Here is a 10,478-nt window from a genome sequence, read left to right as displayed (position 1 = left end):
AAACGAGGCAGAAGTACAGACAAGGAGCAGGCTAGAGGCAAAAAAATCCACAGGGCCAAAAAAGTATCAAAATCCGGCAGGACATGGTAACTAGAAGTGCTCGTATGTTGGAGTGAGGGCTTACAAACTCTCAATGGAGCAGAGGGCTGTGGGTGTTTATGTAGGGAGATTGTGGTAATGACCAGGTGTGAAGGACAGGTGTGTGGAATTAGTGCTGATGACTGGGAGGGGGGAAAAAAAAGGAAAAGGGATACAGGCCTGCAGTGGGGCTCTAACAATTACGCACTATAATGCATGTTTATATTATGGGATTGTTATTTTTGCATGTAGCAAAATAAAACAAACAAACACAAAAAAAAAAACACTTGCATTTTTTGTTTCAAAGCATTACATGTATTGTATGCAATCGAAAATCGGGTCCCTTGTATCGAAAATTGTACCGAACCGTGACTTAACTATATCGTTGCATACCTTGCTAATACGTATTACATCTGCAATGTTTTTTCTTTCTTTTATTAATTCACATTTCTAACAAGGCTGGCAGTTACATACGCTGCAAAAGGTGCCCTTTTTCCCCCTCTGAGCACCTGCCTCCCAAATTGTCTGTGCACGCCACTGGTTTCTAATAAAACACCTCCGAAAGTTATGCATGTAGCAAGAGGGGCAGGGTGAGGGCTGGTTTGCTTACAGGACCAGTAGGGTTAAGTTGCTTTCAAGAAGGGGCAGTAACTTAAGTGTGGGTGTAACTATCAAGTCACGCCCTCGCTCTGAACTTGCAATAACATCAACCATGCCCTCATCTTGCCAGTTACGCCCCCCGCCCTCCGCAGACAGATCAGAGTTGCATAGATAGGACAAATCCATCCTTAGAGTATGGAGGTAGATTTGTGTCTCTGTTATTCATTTTTAAAAAAGTTGCTTCAATCAAAACAATTGTTGCTTCAATAAAAATGTATACTTTCAATCAAAAAAAGTCACTTCAATCAAAAATAAAATTTGAATGCAAAAATACATTTGAGGGAAAAAAAGCATTTGAAAACTATTTTTCTTTGATGTAATTAAATTTTTTTGATTGAAATTAAGTTTTTTAAAAAAATTGAAACAGCATTTTTGATTGAACTAATGTTGTTTTGCGTTTGGGCCAAATTTTGGTTTGGACAAGACATGTGCCTATTACTGGTTTCAAGGTATATATATCGTGGTATGAAAACGTCAAGGTTTCAAAACCATTAAAAAATTCCGTCATACCGTCTCTATGGTATTAGCTATTTTTTATGTCCCAAAAATGTAGGGGTGCATGATATCCATTTTTTGAAACCGATATCGATAACTTCCTGCTCCTCAAACCTAATACTGATATCGATAACCGATATTTTTTTTTTTTAAATGTATAACCTGTGTTTTTGAACACCTGGAGGTTTAAAAAAAAAAAAAAAAAAAAGTGGTGGATTCAACATAGATTTGCCTTTGATCTCACCAGATTTTTCATAATGACATGAACAAAACAGTGCGTTTCACTTCTGCACTGCCCAAAAGCCAGCTAAGAATGAATGCACTTCCATAAACCACAAGGCTTGGTCTTTTCTTGCTTTTATGGGAAGACACTCTTCTTAATATTGTGAAAGTACAACAGAAAATACGTATTCAACACTCAATATAAAAACAAACTGCACAAGACACTTATATACACAACTATTATATGTATAGCATAGCACACTAGCTTGAGCTACAAAAGCATTGGCTTCTATAACACAACAACTTATAAAGTTCTGTACATATGACCCTTCACCACAGAAGTAAACATATATTGCACATCCATATGTTTTAGTAAACATAAATACATACAGACATATATTTCCGAGGCGGAAACATAACAGACAGCACTCACGATTGTCAATGCTACCGCTAGACACTGCAATGTGTAAGTGAATGAACCAAACTGTTACAAAAAAATAGATGCAGCGAATTATTCCGACCAGCAGGTGGCAGCAATGCTCTGCAAATCGTCATCTGATTTCCCATACTAGTGTTTACTGTAAACTATAAATCCAGCACAGTACATATATCGGTCCTATTAATAATTTTATTGGATTTATCGGGATGACTTCATAATTCCAATTTCGGACCTATAATTATCGGACCAATAATTATCGTGCACCAGTACAAAAATGCATGGAGAAATCCCTCGCTTGCAGCTGCAAGGCTCAACCCTCCCCCACCAGTTGTTGCTCAGTGTCATTGAGTCAGCTGTGCTGGCTGGAGGAGGTAAAACCCCTGAACTTTTTTCCCTCATCGAAGAAAACGAAATCGCCGGTATGGGAATACTTCGGCTATAAAAAAGTTACAGACGGCCGCAGCTTAGAGGAGGAGGGCCAACATACATGTAAAACATGTTTGTGGAGGGTGGCTGCCAAAAAAGCAATACCTTCAATATGATTTTGCATTTATACAAAATTAAAGGTTAAAAAACACTATCATGAACCTTTCCCACCAGTTACCATAGTTAACTCCAGCGTGCTTAGTGTGTCTAGCTGTGGTAAAACACGTGATTTTTTTCTCTTTGGCAACTGTCTGTGTTGTGTAAGAAAGTGTGTGTAAACATGATACGAGTCATACACATGTGTTTTTTATGGAAAATAATTATTTTTGTCCTGATGGTAATAATGTTGAGCTGTGGCTGTACGCTCACCTAAAGGAATGCATTTTTTGGGAGAATATTTCAGTTTTTTTTTTTTTTTATTTGTTTGAACCTAACATTATACTTATTTTGCTAATGTGTTAAAAAAAAAACTAATCCTGTTCAATGGAAAAAAGCTGTTTTGTTTTTTTAAAATTCCAGATATCCCAAAGCGACACATTTTAGAGCTGTAATTGCAATACTGTGAAACCGTGAAATTTTTGCTGAAGGTTGTCATACCGTCAGAATCTCATACCAGCACATGCCTAGTTTGGACATTTGTGTCTTTATTATTCAATCAAAAAAATAAGTTGCTTCAAACAAAAACAAACAAACAAACAAACAAACAAACAAAAAATCAAAAGAAAAATAATTTCAATCAAAAAAAAATGTTTTTTTTTCAATCATAGAAAAGAAGTTCTTGAATACGAAAAAATATATCAGACTCAAAAATTTGCATTTGAACACTCAATTTTTTCTTGAAAATGTTTTCTTTGATCAAAGCAATCCTTTTTGTGGTTTTGGGCCATATTATGGGTAGGACATTTGTGTCTAAATAATTCGATCGAGTATTTTTTAATCCTTTATCCTTGGCACTTTTGCGAAAGAATGCGACAGACTCGTTATTAAGATGAATAGGAATAGTTCTAAGATGTGGATTAAGAAATATATGTATCGTTTACAAATGATAACGTTCCCCTCTTTACGTTTTCATTCAGCCATGTACTTTTGGGACTGTCCCTAAATGAGTCCTGCCGGGGCGTGCGGCAATTTCCAAACTTCCTGGATCGTTTTCATGAAAAACAGCTTCTTCCGGAACGAATTGCAATAGCCAAAGCGTTTCTTCTTTTGTCGGAAGACGTGAATTGACGGTATTGTTTCACGTGGCTATAATCTCTGCAGACGCTTATTCTATGACTTGTTCTGCACAGAGAACGCGTGGATAAACACTACAGAACAAAACATCCCTTTCACAATGAAAAGGACGAGGACCGGAACGTATAGCTTTTTATCGGTATTCTCGTTCTTTGTCGTCTGCGCGTTTGTGTTAATGTTCTTGTTTTTTGTGTTTTACTCAATGATGTACGCACCGTAAAGGAGGCTTGGCAAGGTTTTTTTTTTTTTTTTTTTTTAAATTCAAACTCAGTTGATCTCTGAAAATGCCCATAGTGCACCGCGTCGTGACGCCGCGCGCAATCACATGACCAAAAGAACACGGAAGTAAGGATACAGGTAAGTGAATCAAGTCTGGCTGGATTTTTGACAACAATCGTGTAACTGCTTTTAACACACGAAGGTGTGGAGAATTTCGCAATGTTTTACTTTCTCACTCGTGCTGCACACACGAACGCTGAGTGGGACTTTTATTTAGGGGAAGTCACATATAAGTAGGTGGGAATAAAGCTGCAACATCTTCCATGGAGTTATGCATTAAGCAGTAAACCCCCCAAATGCTTCGCTTTAAAACGTCAACGCGACGGTGGTATGAATGAATGAAAATACATATATTTTTAATTTGTTTACTTTTATTGTTTGAATACATGAACTAAGTAAATTGTTTGCCTCTTCTCCCAAATTAATCAGGTCAATCAACTGTCAGCTGAAATCTGTGCCGCCAGTATTTATCATTAATTTGTGCACTAGGGATGCAACGATAGTTAAGTCACGGTTCGGTACGATTTTCGATACGAGGGACACTATTTTCGATTTGATTCAATACATTTAATGCTCTAAAACAAAAAGTACAAGTGCATTATTTATTTATTTTGCTAACAAGCAAAAGTTACAATGCCATTTTAAACATGCATCATAGTACGTAATATTATGTGCTTCTTACTGATCTGAAGAAATTTTGTATCAAAGTGCTGACAGCAATCTTTACTGTTTGTAAAGTGAGGCAGGGCACACTGTTCATTGCTATTACTCTCTTAGCAGGTATGTTTACCACATGATAAAACATCCTATTTGTGGTCCGAGACAATCTGTGTTACGAACTGAATTAACAATATTTGCAGCATTATCTATAGTCGCTGGACTACGCGTCCCATGACCACTCTGGGCTCACGCAGCAAATGGCATGGGATCTAACACAGCACATCTATATTTGATGATATCTAGTGTGTGTACGTGAGTGCTGTCGGGCATTAAAAAAAAGTTAACAAACGTCACAGAAGTCATGTCTGCTCATTACTGCACAATTCCAGCATTTGACAATCGACTTTCATAAACAGGACGAGTTTGAAGTACAGCACTCATAATTTGCCACTTATTGTTCGTCATGTAACTGGGAGTTAGGGCTCTGTGACCCACGGTCTTAACCTGTCTGTTGTCAAAGCGAGGTTATTCGTAGCAGTCATGTCTGCAACAATATTTTGGCGGTCTTTGTTGTACGTATCCGAACAACATATCAGCTCACCCAAAATGCTGCCAAACAACGGATCTGTACAATATTGAAGCCGGCAAGCCGCCCCCGTAAGTTTCTGTCTTTCCTCACGAGCAAGGATCCATGTGCGCCACAGCTCCCACCTTTCATGCAGTTTGGTGGGGGAGTGGGATAGGGGGGCTGCTAGCGGCAGAGTTTGTTTTTTCAAGGCAGAGCTGAGCCGGACATTTTAGCGAGAGAGACGACAAAAATAAATTTGGAAAATACATATTGGGAGCTTTTCATTTGGATCAAATGTTTTTGCGTATTGAATCATAAAGGGTGTATCGAACGGGTCAATATAAAACGAGTATTGTTACATCCTTATTGTGCACAATATATGTTCATCGTAATATACTTTACAGCAAACACCCTGCTGTAAATATATACGGTATTTTGTGAAGACATGCCTAACTGGGCAGCAGGGTGTCTTATAGACTACGTTCACATTTTGGGTCCGACACAGACCTGTATGTACTGTAGTTCTTTTGTTTTTCTGTGCATGGATGTGCAACCATAATTTGTGAAGACTTCAGGGTTTCCCGTAGGATTTTTTGAAGCTGTGGTGGTGGTGGACTGCGTCGGGAGTCGGACAACCCCATAATGTTGTGCCGCAGCGAATTTGTTTTATATCATAACAAGTATGATTTTTTTTAAATTATTTTTTTTCTATTACGTATCCTAGAACCATAACGAAGATCTGTTTGCAAAGTTTGCATCCTGCCTGGGAACACTTGATTTTCCTGGACTTAAATTTATTTATTTATTTATTTAAGTCTTTTATTTTTATTTTATTTTATTTTATTTTATTTTATTTAAGTTATTAAGTCTGTCTTCACCTACACAGGAATTAGGGAAAAAAATGAGATTTAGGAAATGAAGACACTCAAGCATCAAACTTACATTGTACTACAATGTACAGTTGACCAAATGTCTTACTCAGTTCATTGAAGAAAAATCTCACAGTTCACTGTTGAGATGGGCACTGTCAACGCAATGGCCGACGGTTGCCGGTAGCAGCACTGCCCATTCATCAGTCTGTGATGCCATCTTTGACATCGTGCTGACCTGGTCCATATTCTGAAACACATTCAATGAATTACCCATTCGGATTTAAATCAAATATGTTAAATTGTCATCAGCCAATCCAACTTCAGTTCAAACTGAAGTGTCTTTGTGGGAATTACTTTTGTGATTGTTAGTACAAATTTGTAAAATGATTTGTTTCAATGAGATGAAAAATACTTCTTTAAATGCAAATACGCCATCTGTTTTGTAAATGCAAATACGCCATCTATTTTGTAATATTTTTTCGATAAGGATTATGCAGGTTATAGACAATGAACCTTTTTCAATGTCACAATTTAAGATAAAATAATATCATTATGATTATTAAAAATGATAGGAGCACGATTCTAAACACTCACCTTGATTTTTGTGGTACAGCCACGGCTTGAACTTTGCCATTTTTGTCCATGTTGGGTCCCAGCTGGATTTCCTGTTTGCTTTTTTGCTTACTTCTCCTACCCTGGACTGTGTGCCTTCCTGATCTGCGTCTTTACGTGCTATCTCGTCTCATACAGTTTTTGAAAACCTTATCTCAACATTAAAATACTGCGCTTGCCATAACCGTTTGGTCATTTCTACTCCGACGAAGGTGAGATACATTCGCAACTGAAGAGCACCTGAGAGCATGAGCCCTCCGGTACGTTCCGAAATATTTAATTAGCCTCAGACGCTAATTAAATATTTCGGAACGTGAGAGTCTAGATCATCATAACAATAATGGCCACTTTGTTCGCGGACCCTCGTCCTCAGGAACTTTTCTCTTTCCAAAATACTGTACTTCAAAATACTCTTCGGAAATAATAACAAGTGATGTCAGCGCTGAACAAATGCTATGCTAGGAGTAGGACGTGACCGATTCGGGTCAAAAACGCCCCATAATGAACTTAAATGTTACGTCAATGTCAGTATACCGGTATTAAGGTCGTTTTCACAGTCTTAAACCTGAAGTACATTCATTAACTTCAAATGCCTTTCTGTGGTTTTGTCACTGCCGACATACCAGCCGCAAGCTTTCAATAGAACAGATGCGCTTTTCAAACTAAAGCGTGTAAAGGAACAATTTGTATTTTACGTGCTTTTTTAGACTACTTATGGTAAATTGTGCGTAAAAATGAGCTTCATATATTCATTCAGACGTTATGTTAAATTATACAAATGAAAAATTAGAATGGATCTTTAAATCTTAAAAAAAATCGCATTTGCGAGGCGTGGCGGACTTTATTTTGGTGTGGCGGCCCGCCATAATAATTCCTATGGAGGGGAAACGCTGGACTTCAGGGGACACCAATCTTTTTTGAGACTAAGAGTTACTTCTTGGATCCTGATTGATGTAAATGACTACCATGCATCCTTCTTAACACATTTGCTCATAAATCATAATCAAGTATGTTTTTTTTTGAAGATTTGTAGGAATGTGATTTAATAAAAGAATAAGAATGCAAATGGCATGGACATATTTAGAATCTGCATAACAGCATGTTCGAAAGGTACTAAATCATGATTCTATGACGGTACCCAATTTATGGCTATTTAGAAGTCGAGAAAGCAGGGCAAAACTTGGGGTTCATTTTGCATTAAATTGGGGGCTGCAAGTTACGTCATCACTCGAAGTTAATATCTCAAGCCCCCCCATTTACTGTAAAATGGACCCGAAGGGGTGCCATTCATTGGTGCTGCATTTGCTCTAATTTTTGGGACACCCCTCTGCAGAGGGGGGTAGTAACACCTTATATGTACTCCATTACATTTACTTGAGTAACTTTTTGAGTAAAATGTACTTCTAAGAGTAGTTTTAATAAGCCATACTTTTTACTTGAGTAGATTGGTGAAGAAAAAAACGCTACTCTTACTCCGCTACTTTGGGCTACACAAGAGTTGTTACATTTATTCTCTTTATTCTACGTACGTATTACATATTTTATTTGCCAGCGATACCAAGAGTAGCTCTACCAATTTCACCAGTGAGACGTCGCAACAATAATCACATGACTCCATAGCAGCAATCTGATGCAAGCTTGCCGTTTTATGATCGCGCCAGCCTGTTCAATCACGTGGCGTCTTAAAAAATGAAGTATTTGACATAGAGCACTACCCTCAACCATAGACTTCATAATGTAATTTAAGGACACGTTGCGCGGGGTGGATATACAGTATAAGGGGCCTGCATTGTTGTTGAGGCCGTCAAAGCTGACCGAGTGGAATCACAGACAAAGACCTTTTTTTTGTTGAAAATTCTTGTGACTAAATGCTTAAATCCCTGAATTCTTTATAGATAAGGACGTAAAACAGTCTCAATTCTTGGTTAAAAGCAAAAAACAACCAAAAAACGTGCAGGTAGTATTTATTTTACCTAAATATGTCGAATGTACTGCTCGTCTTTAAGTTGACTGTGGCGTTGCCTTTCCACAATAAAGAACTTTTTACGTTGAAATTCCTGTGAATAAATGCTTAAATCCCTGAATTCTTTATAGGTATGGATGTAAAACAGTCTCGTTTCTTGGTTAAAAGCAAAAGAAACCGTGCAGGTAGCATTTATTTTACGTAAATATTGCAAACTATAATGCCGATGCCTTAGTGGCTAATTTGTCCATTTTTTTTCCCACAACATTTCAAAATGCATGCATGGTACGAAAAATATAATAATTACCTTGACTCCTCGAACAAATCACTCCTGAGACAATCATTCCTTTTTGTATATTGGTACAGCTTTCCTTCTTTTTTGAACCGAAATCCACCGTTAGTTCACTGCGTGCATGTGTTTGTGAATAGCTCCTCTTAATGTGGGCGGCCCCCTGCTTGTAGGAATTGCGCAGTTCATGGCCAAGCTGACCCATCAATAATAATGATGATGATGATGTCTATGCCTCAACATGAATAGAAAGCGTGGATTTAAACCTCTTTCCCAGTTTTTATTTGGAGCAGATTGACCACGGAAAACCGGGGATATGATCCTTTTAATTTCATATTAGTAACTCTAAAGGAAGTATTCACTATTCAAACTAGGAACTATTTTCTCCACAAGAGGGCACTCTTTGGACGAAAAATGCTTAATTTTTTTTTTTTTTTTAATCATGCCGGAATTCAATTATTATTATTATTTTTTTATTTATGTAATGCGTTATTGTACAGTATCATTATAACAGCAGTTCATATAAATATGTTTGTGCTGAGAGAATGAAAAAAACATTGTTTAAAAAAATTTAATTAAGTAAAAATAAGCAGTTACTGGCAATGTTACTCATTACTTGAGTATTCTTTTCACTGGATACTTTTTTTTTTAATGTTTACTTGAGTCAATTTTTTTGGATGACCTACTTTTACTTTAGTAATATTATTTTGAAGTAACGCAACTTACTTGAGTAAATTTTTTGGCTACTCTACCCACATCTTCTCCTCCGTTATTGAGAGAGTTGGTACTCTTCGTCAGCCGCCATGACGGTGATGCGATTGACGTCATCACTCGAAATTAATATCTCAATATCTATAAAACGATAGCAGCACAAACCAAAATTTTTACAGCAAAAATGTAGCATAAACGGCACCATTTCGGGTCCATTTTGCAATAAATGGGGGGCTGCGAGACGTCATCACTCAAAATTAATATCTCATTATCTCCAAAACAATAGCAGCACATACACAATTTTTATACCACGAACCAGCACGAACGTTGCACAAACGATTGACACCATCTTTAGCCGTTTTTAAGGCAAGGCAAGGCAAGGCAAATTTCTTTATATAGCACAATTCAACACAAGGCAATTCAAAATGCTTTACATCACATGAAGATCATAAAAATCACATTTAAATCAATACAACGTAAAAACCAAGACAAAAGATCACATTTAATCACATATAGAATAAAAATAAATAAATAAAAATAAAACAAAAATATAAATAAAATAAAAACTACCACTACTAATAATAATTGAAATCAGCAATGGAAATAAGCACAAGAGGAATGGAAAGCAAGTAGATTGAAATATATAGACAGTTATGGATATGCAGTGCTAAACAAAAGCGTTTTTAGCCCTGATTTAAAAGAGCTAACAGTTTGAGCATACTTCAGGTAACTTGTTCCAGAGGTGAGGAGCATAATAACTAAATGCTGCCTCACCCTGCTTGGTTCTTGTTCTTGGAACATGCAGAAGACCAGTTCCAGTCGACCTTAGGGGTCTAGATGTCTCATAGGACTCTAACAAGTCAAGCATGTATTTTGGTCCAAGGCCATTAAGTGTTTTGTAGACGAGCAGTAGTATTTTATAGTCTATCCTTTGACTCACTGGAAGCCAGTGTAGCGATTTCAAAACCGGT

General features: G+C 37.2%; 1 protein-coding gene across 1 annotated transcript in view; it reads left to right on the top strand.

Annotated features, from left to right (window-relative positions):
• Nucleotides 1-3,435: 3,435 nt before the first annotated feature.
• atg7 (ATG7 autophagy related 7 homolog (S. cerevisiae)) overlaps nt 3,436-10,478 on the top strand; it is a 155,101-nt gene continuing 148,058 nt past the window's right edge. The window contains exon 1 of the mRNA XM_057844855.1: nt 3,436-3,910. The gene's annotated coding sequence lies outside the window, so the exon portion shown is untranslated. The remainder of the gene's footprint in view (nt 3,911-10,478) is intronic.

This window comes from Corythoichthys intestinalis, chromosome 9 (assembly GCF_030265065.1).
Source record: "Corythoichthys intestinalis isolate RoL2023-P3 chromosome 9, ASM3026506v1, whole genome shotgun sequence".
NCBI classification, from domain to species: Eukaryota; Metazoa; Chordata; class Actinopteri; order Syngnathiformes; family Syngnathidae; genus Corythoichthys; species Corythoichthys intestinalis.
Note: the sequence above shows the minus strand (reverse complement) of the source record. Positions and strands in the feature narration are given on the sequence as shown.